Below are 15032 nucleotides of genomic sequence, written 5' to 3' on the forward strand. Positions count from 1 at the left end.
GAACTGACGCCAGCGCCCTGCTGGCCGAGCCCCCTGCCTCTCGCGGGCTGGCCCTGCACCCCTGGGAGTCCCAGCCGACCTCCTCTCCCCCCGTTTCTCACTATGGAGGGCACGTCGCTACTTCCCTCGCCCCTGTGCCAGCTCGGGGCGGTGGGGTTTGACGTCCGAGAGGCTTCCGGGGGGACGTCCGTGAAGGAAGAGGGGAGAGGAGCGGACAGGGCAGGCCTTGGGGACACAGCGCGGGACGGCCTGCGGGACGGGAGGGAAGGCGAGGCCGGGGGGCAGGGGGGGAGCTCCGTGAGTCTCCGCACGGGGGCCGGAGCCCGGGCCGAGCTCTTTGTGGGCACGACGCCCCCTAACTGCCTCTGTAGCCCAGGGACCCGGGGACGCTCCCGCCGTCCGCGCCCTGACGCCAGAGGCCCTCGGGGGCCTCCTGTAGCTCAGTGGCCCGGCTGCAGTCCGAAGCCCAAAGTCCCAGCTCAGTATTTGTCTCTGTCTTGTGTTCACCTGCGCACGTCCCCGAGCCTGACTCGGACTGCAGCCGCTGCGTTAGCTGCCCAGTGATTCCCCCCGGACAGCCCGTGCAACGGGCAGGGAAGGAGAAAGGCTGGGGAGCAGCCCTCCGGGCTGCGGGTCCGCGAGCCCATCCCCGCTTTCCCGCTGGGTGCCCTCCTCTGCGCCGTCTCGCTGGGACCTCCCTCCTTCGCAGTCCTTGTCCCCAGTGGCCACCACAAGTCAGAGTACCCCAGTTGCTCCGGTATCTTCTCTTCCTGTAAATGCTACCCAAGGCCCGCTAACCTCATCTAAGCGCACTTAAACAAAAACACCAGAAAATAAGCATCCAAACAAAAAGGTGGCAGCGTGTATGGGGAGAAATGGCTGAGGGCGGCCTGGAGAGCTCGGGGGACGGGATGCTGCCGACCCGCTGCCCTGGAGCAGCGCCCCGTTTTCACTCCATACAGCGCTTGCCTAATGGATGCGCGAAAGATTTTGGCTTTACAATTTCAGGGGCGTGGTTTTGTATTCAGACTGGATTCTTCCTGCCTGGTTTTGAATCCCAGCCCCACCCCTTTCGAGCTGAGCGACCTTGACTAGGTTCCTTAACCTCTTTGCTTCTGTTTCTCATCTATAAAACAGGAATAGCTATAGATCTTCCTACCTGGGTTGTTGTTAAGATTACATGAGTTAATAAATGTAAAATTATTTAAGACATTGCCTGCCATGCAGTAATTTATTATTTTAAAAAATTATTATTATTATTATTATTATTATTATTATTATTATTATTACCATTATTATTATTATTAGGAAAGTGTCCTCCCCCTAAAAAAACCAAAACTGTACAAGCACAAATATATATTTTCCTCTGTCTTGTATTCCACCTAAAATTGTAACCTCTTCATGCTCACTAGACAACTACACCCAGGTTATTATCTTCAACTCTAATAATACCCCCTCATATGTCTTAAATTTATTTCCTTTGTATTTTGCCTTGAGTATAGATTTGAAATTATCCAAAGGAGGAATAGGGAGAAAATCTTCAGAATTTCTATGACCCTTATTTATGTGGTCATTTGCTATTTTATTATATAGATGCTTAGTAATTCAGGAATTTTTGCTTTGTTTTAGATTTTTTTGATTACAAGATAAAGTGAATCCACACATTGTTATTACAGAAGATTCAAGCATAATACAAGCCTACAGAAAAACAAGTGACTGTCCCCTCTGTTGCACCCGCCCTCTGCCCTGTCCCCACCCTGTGGAGGCCTTGCTTGGAGTGGCTTGCAATCTACTTTCTCTGCCTTTACACGTAGATAGCTTTGCTTTTTTTCCATACGTAGAATTATCTGTAGGCTGATTTCACAACTTGCATTTTTCTGCTTACTGTTATCATTACTACCCTTCCATCTAGAGATATATCGATCAGTTGATCAATAGACACTTCATTCTTTTTAGCAATTGTTGCTTTAACCGTCCTTCACCTTACAGACATTTGTCTCCAATTGCTGCTGTTGCAGAAAACATCCTTGTACATATATATATTTGCATCATTATGTTTCAATTTTTATTTATACCCTGCTTATTACTAAAAAGGATTTTTAAAAGCTAAAAATTATTTTCTAAGTTGAATCCAAATCTAAAACATGCCAGTTGTGATTTTAGATAACAGGGGTGGGGGAAATCAACTGAATGTCAGAAAATTCATAAGCGAATTAAGCTACATTGCTAATTTGGAGAGGGTGAAACAGATGGGGCTTTGTAATACGGGATCCAAAGGTTTCTGGAGACACTTATGTTTGAATAAGAAGATACAGCATGAGCTTTCTTGGCAGCAGAAATTGAAAGCAAAGTGATGTTAAACTGACTTTTTTCCCAAACAATGACTCCCACCAAATCACCCTTCATCATCCTATTTTTAAGTAGCAACAAGAATGTCGTACACATTTAAAATCAATGAATGTTAACAAAGTTTTTATTTACATGTTTTTCACTTTTTCATAGGTATTTTCATACTTTTTCTATCTTTTCACTTCTAATGTTAATGCTCTCCTTGATGTTAGAGGTGTCATGAGAACTTTGCCCTGGCCCCCACCGTAGGCAGTTTAGAAAAAGGGTTGGAGTTTACCATGAGGTTATTCCCCACGGAGAGATATACACCCACGAAAAGTCTATCCAAAGGCATATAGAACAGATTTAACTAAATGCACTCTCCCACCCACTCCCGAACTCCACGAAGAGATATTTGGTAGAGATGTTGCCCTAATGAGAACTCCCAAGAGTTAGGAAAGCCAAGTCCAATTAAACTGAACTCTGTAATCTGAGGACATACACAGTGAATACTAGTAGGTTGAGGACAGTGGTGAGGATGCCGAAGGCATGATGGGAGGAAACTGGAGGCAAAGCCAGTAAACAGTCAAACAGCATTTTAATATACAGGAGGGACAAGTAAGTTCTTTCATATTATAGTTTTTCTACAGCTAAATTAAGCCATTCAAGTCCCTTGGTTCTTTCTACCCCCTTACCTAGTTCCTTCCCCAGGACATGCTCAGAGACCACCCACCCCATCCCTGCCCGGGGAATTTCTCAGCATCTTTCGAATCACACCACTTAGGCATCCAGTGTTCTCAATGTCTTTCCTTCCTAAAGACTGTGGCCCTCGGTGCAAACCTCAGCCATCTCCTAGCCAAGCTCATCTAGAGCGACCGCAGTGGGACACTTAGGGCGTCATTCTTGTTTAAAGTCTGGGTTTTTGCTGGGAACCTGCAGCAAAGTCTTCTGTGCTGCAATCTTTGTTCCACTGTAAGACAGATATTTCTATACTGTAGCTCCTCCTCCTTGTTCCCCAGTCATGTGACAATTAGGACACTCACATAAGTGCTTTAGGATACTTGAAAGCGAGGCTGTGTCCACAGGTGCTGGAGCTGGAGGTGTGCTGGCTCTTACCAGCCTGCAAGAGCAGACTCAAGATTTCAGGTATTTGCAGGAAGGTGGCTATCCCACCAGTAACCTAAAGTCAAATCGTCAGACGCTGCAAATCAGGGCCTTTTAAAAAATGTATTCCAGAGAGCTGTTGACTAAAATATGTTAGTACTCCATTGGTTATGACTGATTGCTGAGGCAGCTCTCTAATTTCTTCTCAATAAATACAGTGACAACGGAAATGAGGATGGATAAAGGGAGTCTATCAGCCTTTTAAGACTATATGCATTTTCTAATTAAAGTATCATTGATACATAATCTTATACTGGTTTCAAATATACAATACAGTGATTCAACAGCTACCCATAATATTAAATCCTTACCCCCTCTAGTGCGGTTACTGTCTATCAACGTAGTAAGGTGTTATAGAATCATTGACTATATTCTCCATGCTGTACTACAGTCCCTGTGACCAACTTATATTGTGATTATGATTTATTATGCCCCTTTGTCCCCTTCCCCCTGACATACCCCAACCCTCCCCCATGATAACCACCAGTCCCTTCTCTCTGTCTATGAGTCTACTGCTGTTTTGTTCCTTCTCTTTTGCTTTGTTTTTATACTCCACAAATAAGTGAAATCATACGGTATTTGTCTTTCTCTGCCTTGCTTATTTTACTGAGCATAATACCCGCTAGGTCCATCCATGTTGTTGCAAATGGCAGGGTTTCTTTTCTTTTCATGGCTGAATAATACTCCATTGTGTGTATGTACCACATCTTTATCCATTCATCTACTGATGGACACTTAGGTTGCTTCCATATCCCAATTGTAAATAGTGAAGCAATAAACATAAGGGTATATATGTCTTTTCGAACAGGGCATTTTTGTTTTCTTTGTTTTCTTTCCTAGGAATGGAATTATTGGGTCAAATGGTATCTCTATTTTTAGATTTTTGAGGAACTTCCATATTGCTTTCCACAATGGTTGCACCAATTCCCACCAACAGTGTTAGGAGGGTTCCCCTTTCTCTCCATCTTCACCAGCATTTGTTATTCTTGTCTTTCGGATGCTGGCCATCCTAACTGGTGTGAGCTGGTATCTCACTGTGGTTTTAATTTGCATTTCCCTGATGATTAGTGATATGGAGCATCTTTTCATGTGCCTGTTGGCCATTTGTATTTTTTCTTTGGAGAAGTGTCTTTTCAGGTCCTCTGCCCATTTATTAATTGGGTTTTTTGCTCTTTTAGTGTTGAGACGTATGAATTCTTTATATATTTTGGATGTTAACCCCTTATAAGTTGAGTCATTTATGAATATATTCTCCCATACTGTGGAATGCCTTTTTGTTCTGCTGATGATGTCTTTTGCTGTACAGAAGCTTTTTAGTTTGATGTAGTCTCATTTGCTCATTTTTTATTTTGTTTCCCTTGCCTGAAGAGATGTGTTCAGGAAAAAGTTGCTCATACTTATATTCAAGAGAATTTTGCCTGTGTTTTCTTCTAAGAGTTTTATGGTTTCATGGCTTACATTCAGGTCTTTGATCCATTTCGAGTTTACTTTTGTGTATGGGGTTAGACAGTGATCCAGTTTCATTCTCTTACATGTAGCTGTCCAGTTTTGCCAACACCAATTGTTGAAGAGGCTGTCATTTCCCCATTGTATATTCATGGCTCCTTTATCATATATTAATTGACCATATATGTATGGGCTTATATCTGTTCCATCTCTTCTGTTCCATTGATCTATGGGTCTGTTCTTGTGCCATTACCAAATTGTTTTGATCACTGTAGCTTTGTAGTAGAGCTTGAAGTCAGGGAGTATAATTCCCCTAGGTTTGTTCTTCCTTCTCAGGATTGCTTTGGTTATTCAGAATCTTCTGTGGTTCCATATGAATTTTAGAACTATGTGCTCTAGTTCATTGAAGAATGCTGTTGGTATTTTGACAGGGATTTCATTGAACTGGTAGACTGCTTTGGGCAGGATGGCCATTGACAATATTAATTCTTCGTATCCATGAGCCTGAGATAGATTTCCATTTATTGGTGTCTACTTTAATTTCTCTCAAGTGTCTTATAGTTTTTAGAGTAAAGGTCTTTCACCTCCTTGGTTAGGTTTATTCCTAGGTATTTTATTTTTTTGATGCAATTGCAAATGGGGTTGTTTTCCCAATTTTGCTTTCTGCTAGTTCATTGTTAGTATATAGGAATGCAACACATTTCTGTGTATTAATTTGTATCTTACAATTTTGCTGATTTCAGCTATAAGTTCTAGTAGTTTTTTGGTGAAGTCTTTAGGGTTTTCTATGTATAATATCATGTCATCTGCAAATAGTGACAGTTTAACTTCTTCCTAACAATTTGGATGCTTTTTATTTCTTTGTGCTGTCTGATTGCCATGGCGAGGACCTCCATTACTAAGTTGAATATAAGTGTTGAGAGTGGGCATCCTTGTCTTGTTCCCAATCTTAGAGGGAAAGCTTTCAGCCTTTTGCTAGTAAGTTGGCTGCATGTTTGTGTTATATGGCCTTTATTATATTGAAGGTATGTATCCTCTATATGCATTTTGCTAAGAGTTGTTATCATGAATGGATGTTGAATTTTGTCAAATGCTTTTTCAACATCTATTGAGATAATCATATGGTGTTTATCCCCCTTTCTGTTAATGTATGATACTAATCGATTTATGAATATTATACCATCATTGCATCCCTGGAATAAACCCCACTTGGTTGTGATGGATGATCTTTTTGAGGTACTTTTGAATTTGGCTTGCTAATATTTTGCTGAGGACTTTTGCATCTATTCATCAGGGATGTTGGTCTATAATTTTCTGTGTTAGTGGTGTCTTTGTCTGGTTTTGGTAGTAGAGTGATGATAGCTTCCTAGAATGAGTTTGGAAGTATTCCCTCCTAAGGCTGTATTTTTAAATGCCCTGTCCTTTCTTATTGAAATAAGATAGAAGCAAACTAGGAAGTGTGGCACTGGAGAACTACTGTAAAGCTCTAGAATATTCCTCAGAGTCCTCAGCTGACACTTGCACCTGCTCATAAACCTTAACACAATTGACCAGGATCTTCATTCCATTGCCAGGCCGTCACAGCCACAGGGGAAACCGGGTGTCCTTCTTGAACTAATCATGGAAGGCAACTAGCAGAGGGGCATGCGGCAAACCAGCCTTACCAGTTTCCATTAATTCCAGAGGCATGGCAGTGGCACTTGGTGTCCTAAAGTGACACCTCCTACTTCTGCTCTGGGAGAGGATTAACAAAATAGTTTTAGATAGGAAAAAAGAGAAAGAAACTACAACGAGGACAGGGCTCTAATGCCAGCTCGACCTGAGTGGGCCACCACGTTTGACATCTGAATCTGTATCTGCTGTGCGCACTCTTTTAAGAGCCGTAGCAGGGGTGATGCTAAGAACGCAGGCTCTGGCTCAGCTGCAGGGCCAGAGCCGCACTTCGCCTGCACGACTGGCTGAGCAGTCTCCCCCAGACTAGGTACTCCTGCAACTGGAGACAGTCCTGACGCCTAGCTCTGTGGGCTGCTTGTGAAGGTTAAAGAAGTAAATCCTACAGAAGGCTGACTGCAGGGGCCCACAGCCAGGGCAGTGACACGCAGCCCCATGCTCAAAAGCGTCCCACGTTTGGGACTGACTGCTCTGTGGCCAGCACCCTGCAAGTCTCCGTTTTATCTTTTGTATTTCTGTCTTGTAAGAGAAGTCCCATGAGACACTGGTGCACATGCGCAGCAAGAAGTGCACAGACTGCCACTCTGTCCCCTGTGCTCATCACACCTCCCTTTCCTGAGAAGTCCTGAGAATCCCCCACGACCCAGCACTCCAGGCTGCCAGCGGCTGTGTGGCATCACTGGTGCTGCTCGTTTGCACTGCCCACTCTTCGGCCTTGACTGTCACTCAGCCTGTTTTCTTGTTAGAAATGGTAACAGTACATCATGCTGTTAGAGTAAGATTCTTCCCTCCCATCGCAAAACACTTGTAAGCCATGGAAGTAAGTTATTTTTGCCTAACCTGGTTACTAACCTGTGTGTGTATGTGTGTGCGTGTGTGTATGTAAAATATCAGGCCACAAAGGACAAAAACACTCCTGAAATACTGGAGCCTTGGGGCACTTCCTTCTACATTTTCTGATTTTTAAAAAAATCCAGTTTCTGTTACTACTCCAATGTAAATATTCCCTTTAAAAGCCCTAAGTTGTTAGATGTTCTTAAATATTTGTTTAATCTAAGAGTTTCAGTTAAAGCTCTTAGTGGCTATTGGTATTTTGACTTAGTGTCCTTTGTAGGTCCTTTAATAGTACAGCTGCCATTTTTCTAAACACTAATGGTCAGAAGAATAATCTTCTGAAAATAACTAGGGTGTTAGAGAAAGACAGACCTGCTTCACATCCAAGCTTTGCCATATACTAGGACTTGCTTAATGTCTCAGGAAAACAGAATTCATGACACCTGCTTGTAGTGGTGAGAGTCAGGTTCAGCTGCAAGTGAGCAAATGCTCCGCCAGTAGATAGAGGCCCATTTCTCTCCGGTAGAATCCGGGTGGGTGCCCCCAGCCAGGCACGGTGCTCCGTGGTATTTGGGATGCTGACTCCTATCAGAGTCAGGATTCTTCTGTTTGCTCCTTACAGGAAGCTCCTTCCCCGGCCATGGGTAGTCATCTCTCCTGCACGCACTAGTCAGCCAAAGGGGATTCTGCAGCCCTGGAGGTCCTGCTGTGTGCAGCAGGCTCTTGTCCAGCACTCTCTGTTAAAACTGTCTTGTCTACTCTGGACTTACAGTCTTTCCTTGTCAATTTAGGGAAATTTTGAATTCTCCAGCTCCCAGTTCCAGTGTTTACAGTGGGCTCTTTGCACATATGACCCCCTCTGAGCACCTGCCCACCAGCCTCAGCTCGCCTGCCCCCTGGAGATTGTTTCCCAGAGCCCTCCTGACATGACACCAGACACTCCAGGCGTGCATGCGTGCTCACCCCCTGCGCCCACCTGTGTGCTCACCCACCAGTACTGGCTTGCCTGTGTCTGCTAGGGTTTCTTCTGCTCGCTCAGAGACTGGGACCAGCCCTGGCTCAGGCACCCAGGAACTTCTCTGCCATCCAGGGGGCTACAACCACACCTTCTTCAACAAGGTCTCAAACTCCCTTCCCAGTTGGTCCTTTAGGGCATCCTTTAGAGCTCTCTTTCCATCTTCGAAGTTTACTCTCCCATCATAGCTGAATAATCCTTTACATGAAACTTTCCCTGCTGAAGTTACTCTATGGTTTCTGTCTCCTGGCTGGACCTAGATTGATACGGATGTCAATCATTTTCCTAAGTTGATCTGGAGCCTGGCACCATTGCTGAATCTCTCATTAGTTCCAATAGCTTGTTGATTTTGCTGGCTTTTTAACAGAGATGATTGTATCATCTCAAATAGTGACAGTTTCGGAACTCCCCTTCCTGTTTCTCTATGCCTTGTATCTGGCTCCTCCTTCTCTGGGTTGGCCAGGGCCTCCAGTCCCGCGCCCTGTATTGGAGGTGACGGACAGCTGGGGTCCTCATCACATTCTCTCTCTTAAAGGAATGCATCTAAAATTTTTCTGTCACCTATGATATCTGCTATGAATTTCTTGAATCATGTTAAGGAAGTGCCTTTCTGTTCCTAATTTTCTAATAATTTTCTTCATCACCAGTGTTTAATTTTTTCACATGCTTTTTCTGAAGCTTTTGAGATAATCCTGAGGTTTCTGTCCTTAGACCATTGCAAATTTACTGATAGCTATTCCCCTAATTGGGGGAGGGACAAGAGTACAATAAGCTGTGGAGGAAATATTAACTGGAATCTTTTTAAATATTTTTAAATATTGTTAAATATTTTTAAATATCATACCGTAGAATCTAGAAAATGTTAGCTGACTCCAAGAAGGAAGAGGTTGTGCTTTAGGATCTGCACCTGCTTTAAGATCTGACTTGACTGTAAAATATCAGCTGGGAATCGTTTTTATCTCAAAAAATTCCCCATTATAACAATACAGTAGAATAGCTAATACTTCGGAGTTAAAATTATTTTTCTAGATATTAAACAATAGGGAAACTTCCTTTTTTTATTAAAGGGCCTTAATTTACATCAGTAAGACATGCTTATTACATAAAAATTAAGATTATTTTCAACTCACAAAGTAAAAGTGGAAGCCTTCAATCCCTTCTTCCTTCCCTCATTCCTGTTACAGAGGGGTGGTCTGTAACCTAGAACTTGGCAAAACTTTTTTTACCATCCCAATTTGCCAATATTACCCATCAGTTTTCTAAAGACTGAATAGATATTATAGCAAAAATATACATTTGAAAAAAGTGAAGAAAACTCCACATAGTAATCCTTAAAATTTCTTAAAGTATTATTGTTTCTGTTGAATTATTTTTATATGATAGCAGTGGCCCAGAGAAAGATAAGCTTGATTCCCTCCTCTGGAAAAAAACCTTTTTTTTCAATTGGATTTTTTTCGTATTGGATTAAGGCGTACCCTAATGACCTCAGTGTACCTTGGTTACATCTATTAAGACCTTATTTCTAATTACCTTTTTCAGCGCCAGGGACACCTGAGAGAAAGTACATTGCGTGGGAGAGAAACAGAGTTACCTCGCATTGGCCTGAGCAGGGACAGTCCTCCCAGCGTGCAGAGGGTGGGAGGCGGAGCTGAGCAGGGGGGTAAATTCAGGGAAATTCAGCAGTAATGGAAGTCCTCCTGTTATGACTTCTCCACAGTATGAGTTCCGTATTTTATTGGAAGTATTACGATGTCCCCAAACTTTAGACGGACCCAAATTCTTGTGTAATTACAAAGAATACTTTTCAAGCCAACAATAAATAATTGTAGGATTAGCTGACACTTTGGGTTTACCCATCGCTGCCGTAACCATGGCAATAAGACGGAAGCCAAGACTTGTCAGTGGATGTTCTGAACAGTGTCAACCTCATTATAAACACACGGTAAATGTTAAACGATAGCAGCCGCAACAAGTGACAGCCCCGGTGCTCCACAGCCTTTAATTAGTGTTGAGACGGCAGCTGCGTGATGCAGGGGGCGAGGTAGAGAAGGCTTAGAAACCACGTTGTATTTCACTATTTGTCTCCATTATCCAGTTCCCTTCCTGTCATGTTCAAAAAGGGGATAGAAGAATGCTTGGAAGGAAAGCCAAAAAGCTTAGAGCATGTTTAAAAGGCTTCCAAATTGTAGGGAGAACTCACAGATCCGTTTTGATTCCTGACTTACTTATGTATAAACCAGGTGATCTTAGACAAGTCAGACAGTAACATCTCCGAGCCTCAGTAAAATTGGGATAAAAAACCCTGACTATACCACTGAGTCGTTGTGAGGTTCCAAAGAGATAATGTTTGAATATGAAAATGTTTGTCATATAAAATGCCGTACAATTGAAGAGTAAGATTACTAAATTCTGCTTATACTTTCAAAATAGCATGTTTCTTAAATTTGACTCAAATCCCTTACTTTGAGGGCATGTTTTTCCCACCAGGAAGCTGATCGACACACAGTCCATTAAAAATTTTATTTTTATCTTAAACACAATGGGGAGCCGTTGAACTGTTTAAGGTAGAGGGGGAAATGGTCACATTTGCATTTAAAAGAGATCATTCTGGCTGCGGTGTGGAGAAGAGATTGGAAGAAGAGTGGGGGAGCCTCACAGTGGCGAGAGGAAGGCGCGGGGCCGGGGTCTGGCGAGCCCCAGATGCCATGTCCGGAGCTGAGCCCGACGGCCAGGGCCCCTGCCTCGCCTGCTCCTCGGCGCGCTCACCTGCCTTCCTCTCCGCCCCCTGAACCTGGTGGGCAGCGGGATTGCTGTGACTGATACCACAGGGTGGAAGGGGCAGTTTGCCAGGTACGGGCAGAGACTTGAACAGGCCTGGCACCCTCCACCCCCTGCCTTTTGGGGCACTCGGACTCGGATCTCCGCCCGCCCCCCGACAGGTGTGCGCAGGTCCCCTGCGCACCGGCTGAGCTGAGCTGAGCTGAGCTGCCCACCCGGGGCCGCGGCACTGGGCCATCTTAGACCAGGCCGCTCAGGCCTTCAGGTGACAAGCCACGCGGTGTCCGGCCACAGCCGTGTGACCCCGGGCCTGCTGCGTCGGTTTTCCAGGGCTGCCCTCACTAACGGCCACAAACCAGAAAGCTGGGCAAACAGAAGCGGCCCGTCGTGCCGCTCTGGGGGTGAGGAGTGTGGACCAGACGGCAGCAGGCTAGTTCCCTCCGAGGCTGTGGGTGTGTTCCGGGCCTCTCTCCTTGGCTTCTAGATGCCAGCTTCTCCGTTCTTCTCTGCATCCTCCCTCTATGCGTGTCTCTGTGAGCGAATTTACCCTTTTTAACAGAGGACACCAGTCGTATTGGATTAAGGCGTACCCTAATGACCTCAGTGTACCTTGGTTACATCTATTAAGACCTTATTTCTAAATAAGGTCACATTTGGAGGTACTGGACGGTAGGACTTCAGTATATGAATTTGAGGTGGACACAACTGAACCCATAACAAAATTGCTCGTTTAAGCCACCAAGTTTTGAAGCAGTTTGTTATGCGTCAAAAGATAACCGGAACAGATAGTTGTGGAGTTGGAAAAAACACACATCTTAAGAGACATTAAATCCCTAAAACATAGTAATTGGGTTGGATGTGGGACAGCGATTAGAGGTCGCATACGCAGCAGAAGCCACCCTTATTTTTTTTCCCACTAAGGTATCATTGACATACATTCCTATGAAGGTTTTACAAGAAAAACAATGTGGTCACTACATTCACCCATATTATCGAGTCCCCCCCACACCCCATTGCAGTCACTGTCCATCAGTGTAGTAAGATGCCACAGAGTCACTACTTGTCTTCTCTGTGCTACACTGACCCCCCCACACACCATGTGCACTAATCATGATACCCCTCAAATCCCCTTCTCCCTCCCTCCCCACCCGCCCTCCACCACCCCTTCCCTTTGGTAACCACTAGTCCCTTCTTGAGGTCTGTGAGTCTGCTGCTGTTTTGTTCCTTCAGTTTTGCTTCATTGTTATGCTCCATAAATGAGGGAAATTATTTGATATTTGTCTTACTCTGCCTGACTTATTTCACTGAGCATAATACCCTCTAGCTCCATCCATGTTGTTGCAAATGATAGGATTTGTTTCTTTCTTATGGCTGAATAGTATTCCATTGTGTGTATGTACCACCCCTTCTTTACCCATTCATCTACTTATGGACACTTCCATATCTTGGCTGTTGTAAAGAGCCTGCAGTAAACATAGGGGTGCATATGTCTTTTTAAATCTGAGAATTTGTATTCTTTGGGTAAATTCCTAGGAGTGTGATTCCCAGGTCAAATGGTATTTCTATTTTTAGTTTTTTGAGGAACCTCCATATTGCTTTCCACAATGGTTGAACTATTTTACATTCCCACCAGCAGTGTAGGAGGGTTCCCCTTTGTCCGCATCCTTGCCAGCATTTGTTGTTCCTAGTTTTTTCTATGCTGGCCATCCTAACTGGTGTGAGGTGATACCTCACTGTGGTTTTAACTTGCATTTCCCTGATAATTAGTGATGTGGAGCATTTTTTCGTGTGCCTATTGGCCATGTGAATTTCTTCTTTGGAGAATTGTCTTTTCATATCCTCTGCCCATATTTTAATCAGGTTCTTTGCTTTTTGGGTGTTGAGGCATGTGAGTTCTTTTATATATTTTGGATGTTAACCAAAATATATCTCAGATATGTCATTTAAAAATACATTCTCCCATACTGTAGGATGCCTTTTTGTTCTGCTGATGGAGTCCTTTGCTCTACAGAAGCTTTTTAGCTTGATGTAGTCTCATTTGTTCATCTTTCATTTTGTTCCCCTTGCCCAAGGAGATGCGTTCAGGAAAAAGTTGCTCATGTTTACATTCAAGAGATTTTTGCCTACATTTCCTTCTTAGAGTTCTATGGTTTCATGACTTACATTCAAGTCTTTGATCCATTTTGAGTTTACTTTTGTTTATGGGAATAGACAATAATCCAGTTTCATCTCTTGCATGTAGCTGTCCAGTTTTGCCAACACCAGTTGTTGAAGAGGCTGTCATTTCCCCATTGTATATCCACAACTCCTTTATCATATTTTAATTGACCATATATGCTTGGGTTTATATCTGGGCTCCCTAGTCTATTCCACTGGTCTATGGGTCTGTTCTTGTGCCAGTATCAAATTGTCTTGATTATGTGGCTTTGTAGTAGAGCTTGAAGTTGGGGAGCATAATCCCCCCAGCTTTATTCTTCCTTCTCAGGATTACTTTGGCTATTTGGGGTCTTTTGTGGTTCCATATGAATTTTAGAACTATTTGTTCTAGTTCTTTGAAGCATGCTGTTGATATTTTGATAGAGATTGCATGAAAACTATAGATTGCTTTAGGCAGAATGGCCATTTTGACAGTATTAATTCTTCCTGTCCATGAGCAAGGGATGTATTTCCATTTATTGGTATCTTCTTTAATTTCTCTCATGAGTGGCTTATAGTTTTCAGAGTATAGTTCTTTCACTTTCTTGGTGGGGTTCATTCCTAGGTATTTTATTCTTTTTGATGCAACTGTGAATGGAATTGTTTTCCTGATTTCTCTTTCTGCTAGTTCATCACTAGTGTATAGGAATGCGACAGATTTCTGTGTATTAATTTGTATCCTGCAACTCAGCTGAATTCAGATATTAGATCTAGTAGTTTTGGGTGGATTCCTTAGGGTTTTCTATGTACAATATCATGTCATCTGCAAACAGGGACAGTTTAACTTCTTTCTTGCCTATCTGGTTGCCTTTTATTTCTTTGTGTTGTCTGATTGCCATGGCTAGGACCTCCAGAACTATTTTGAATAAATGTGGGGAGAGTGTGCCCGTTTTTTTTGTTAATATAACTTCAGTGGACTCAAATGTCCGTTCTTTCCTTCTAGCTATCTAAACTTCACTAAACTCTGGCCCCATTCCCCTCCTCAAAGGTAAATCCTAACAAAACTCAGCAAATCATGGTAATTCTACTTCTATTCTCAGTGCATGGATTCAGAACAGGCATATGACTCAATTCTATGAAATATTAGAGGCAAGTTCGCTGAAGGTGCTTTGGGGGAAGTTTCTTACATCTTAAAAGCAACTCAAACCATGATCCTTTCTCTTCCTCTGGATCTTGGGGTGTGAGGACTCAGTGGCTGGAGGGAGCTGGTCACTGCAAGTGATGATGGCAGAAGAGGATGATGGCAGCACCCAGGTTCTTGGTGACATTGTTTACTCACTTCATTGACCACTCTGAGTTGCCCTAGCTCATGGCTTCTTGCTTTGAAATTCTAAAGCACATCATTGTTTAGGCCCGTTTGAGTTGAGTTGTCTGTCATTTGCAGTTTACACTTGACTGCCAAATAGATAGTTGACTAATCAGGAGCCCAGAAAAAGTCTGCGATGGAAATAGAAACATCTTCACCTTTTAAATATGAGTGGGTAGGGGTGCTTATACGTATTTCGACAGAAGACTGAACTTCAACAGAAATTAGAGAAAGTAGAAAGGGTATGTGTAGGAAGTTTCCATTCATTTGTGTAATAAATATGCACTGAGTCCC

At 43.3% G+C, this 15032-nt stretch overlaps 1 protein-coding gene across 3 annotated transcripts in view; it reads left to right on the top strand.

Annotated features, from left to right (window-relative positions):
* Nucleotides 1-15032, top strand: part of XRCC2 (X-ray repair cross complementing 2) — a 184371-nt gene that overhangs the window by 138394 nt on the left and 30945 nt on the right. The gene's annotated exons all lie outside the window — the stretch shown is intronic.

Source organism: Manis javanica, chromosome 6, assembly GCF_040802235.1.
Source record: "Manis javanica isolate MJ-LG chromosome 6, MJ_LKY, whole genome shotgun sequence".
Taxonomy (NCBI): domain Eukaryota; kingdom Metazoa; phylum Chordata; class Mammalia; order Pholidota; family Manidae; genus Manis; species Manis javanica.